Below are 3,087 nucleotides of genomic sequence, written 5' to 3'. Positions count from 1 at the left end.
CCTACAGTAGGAAAATACATGTTAGGGTAAAATCCTTGTCTGTAGGATATGACAAGAAAAGGACTGTTTAGTTAGTGGTAGAGGAAGAAAGTTCTCTGGAGTAACCAATGTATATTATGGCAATATTTTTAAAAAGTTTAACAAATCATGATTTGAGGGACTATAGTGGTATCACAATTCCATATTTAGATTTTTATAGCCCAATCATATTTCTGTCTGAATGATAGACCCTGAACCTGCCTGCTGCATTTGTCCCCATCTTTTTACATCTTCAGTTCATTAATACTCAAAATACACTCTTGCATTGCACGCCTAAAGTCGTTTCCCTCACAGAATAAACAAGTTTATCTCATACAGTAGAACTAGGAAAGACAACATACACCAAGAACCTCTGTCTTCTGGGCAACTCCTTTAAGGTAGTAAGACAAACAGCTATGTGCATCCTAATCCTCACTGTGCCCAGTTAAGGTCTTGGCTGTGTGTGTGCGTGTGTGGGTGTTTAGGAGGGGTTCCTAAGTGGCATGTTGCATATTACAAACAAAAAAAAAGTGGAAAATTCTGCAATGACTTTTGATCTTAACGCATCAAAAACCTCTTGTGAATTGCCTTTCTTGCTTTGTTTTTTAATCTTTGTAGAAAGCTCATATCTTTTGCCATGCAGAATTATATGTTGCTTTCTGTTGCCTTTTAACTGTTGGTGTGAGTGGGTGCTCCCTTATTCAACGTAACAATTCAGAACAACTGCTGAAACATGGAGGTACCTGTTGACGGACATTGCTGCAACAAAATTGTATTTCCCCTCAAATATTACATTGCTTGTGCCAGTGTGCTGCACGTGCAAGGGATCACATAGGCTATTACATATTTATATATAGTAAGTTCTAAGATGAACAGTTTATATATAAGAAAGAGGGCATCCTCAAGACAGGAAACGTTAGCTGCCTAACATTTTGTTGTAACACTATGAGGTATTCAGATTCTCTTATATTCCATAATCAGATTGCATTAATTACTTGTCAGTATTTTTGTGCTATTCAAATGTTGACAGAAGAAACACAAGTCCATTTTGACAGTATTGATACAAACTTAAATTTGGTTAGTATAAAAAGTACCTGAACATTAGCCCAGATTAAATTAATAAATGCAATTGGAAAATGTTACTACCATAAATTGAAAAATTGGTATAGTAGATTGACAGAAAAATAACAGAAAAAATCACTGTGTTACAAAGTTAATGATAAAAATAAGGCAATAACAAAAGTTGCTTGTAGGGTTGAATTTCTGTGTATTCAGCAAACAAAACACATAATTATTGGAGTGTATCCATTTAAATGGAGTGGAAAATGATTCTAATGTTCTGAAGATAATAATCTCTTGTATTTTATAAGAACTGTAGTAAAAATTTCTGAGTCTACAGAGGTCATTATTTGTGGAATAATCTGGTGAGAGAAATAAATGGCCAAGTCGGCCTGGACATACATGTAGATAGAAGAATTCAGATTGGTTTCAAAAATAAGGGAATCTTTCTTTAAAAATTAGTCAAATCCTATAATTGATTAAAAAAGAAAGATTATTAGAAGCCACAGATATTTTCAGTGCTGCTGAGATGTATCTGTGTCTTATTTCTTTGCTATTTTAATAAGTTACAAAATAATAGTTATGAATTAGAAATGTTCAGAAATGGCATACTCAAGACAATAGAGATGAAAATCTGCACACTCTGTCTTTCTCTTTTTCTCTCCCCCCCCCCCAATATATCAATGTAGCAGAAATTCTGGCACATTGGTTTATGGGCAAGCAGCAGGTTTATGTTTCTCTTTCTCCACCTATATACACTAGCCAATGCTTTGCATGTGGTCTATAACCATAGTACCATGTGTCTCAAATCTTATTTGTTTCAGTTCTTCTCCAACCTACACAAATGCATACTTATTGCATATTCATGAGGCAGACCCACAGACTTAATCCATAAATTTTACACACAAACTGTAAGACTGCTTTTACATGCAGCTCATAACTTCTGTGATTATCAGCACTGGACATAATACCTTACAGGAATTCACTGATCACAGCCAAACAATGGTTTCCATATTCCAAGAATCTTGTAACACAACTTGTAAAGAATACAACTTCAAAGGATGTTTCACTTAAGTCCAACTCTTTGATGTGTTTTTTTTTCCAATGGAAAACCTTATGTATTGTAGAATTGGCATTAAAAGTAGTGAAGATCTAAGTCTATTCCAAAACAATTGTAACTGCAAAAATAGTGGCTGCCTTTCACAAAGTAGTTTCTTTCAAATTGGATTGCTCGAGAGGAAGGGAATGCAAATTCTAGCTGCTATTATCAGTAAAATTATTATCAGATAATTTATCACTAAATTTACTTCTTAAATCATTGGGTAGAAGGGAAACCTTTGATGGGGCTGAAAATTCAGATGATGCTTAGAAATATTTTTTTCTTATAAGTTTTGAATAATGTTCACATTCTGTAATTATACCCAAGTGATCTTTGGGAAGAAGGGATTAAAGTAAAGTTTTACCTATTATGTCACTGTTTAGTTCTGGAGATAAAATCTTGTAAACCCAAGAATGGGATTTTTTTTTTTTTTTTAAGCCCCAGGTATCTTTACTGTTCGTCAAGGTGCTTATCTCCTTATGAAACTTTACTGGTGAACTTTGCAAAACATGCTGTTTTTCACAGAAATGCATTTCTTAATATGTAAATATTGGAATTGTTAAATGAAACCAAAATACCAGCAATATACTGACTGTGAATTCCAGTAAGGAATGGTCTTCAGCCACATAACTTTGAGATTTTAAGCTAAAAGATTATTACATCAGCAATCATTAATATTGTAAACTTTAAATGCTATAAAAATGTGAATGATAAGTTTGTTGACAAAGTTGGGATAGTTCTTAAAAAGACAAAATACTGTAGAGTTTGATGTATTTGGAAAATGATCCAAACTCTTTATGCCAATAATGGGTGGGAGTGGGGAATTCTTATAAAATTTTGTATTACTGTGTATTGGGAAAAAATTTTATAGTGGTGATGGAGTGCCATGAAATTAATACTTAAAATCCAGA

This window comes from Python bivittatus, unplaced genomic scaffold, assembly GCF_059951505.1.
Source record: "Python bivittatus isolate LINGU-HERP-01145 unplaced genomic scaffold, Pbiv_v1 ctg000840_np1212, whole genome shotgun sequence".
In the NCBI taxonomy this organism is placed as follows: Eukaryota; Metazoa; Chordata; class Lepidosauria; order Squamata; family Pythonidae; genus Python; species Python bivittatus.
The sequence above is the reverse complement of the archived record's forward strand: the minus strand, read 5'-3'. Positions refer to the sequence as shown.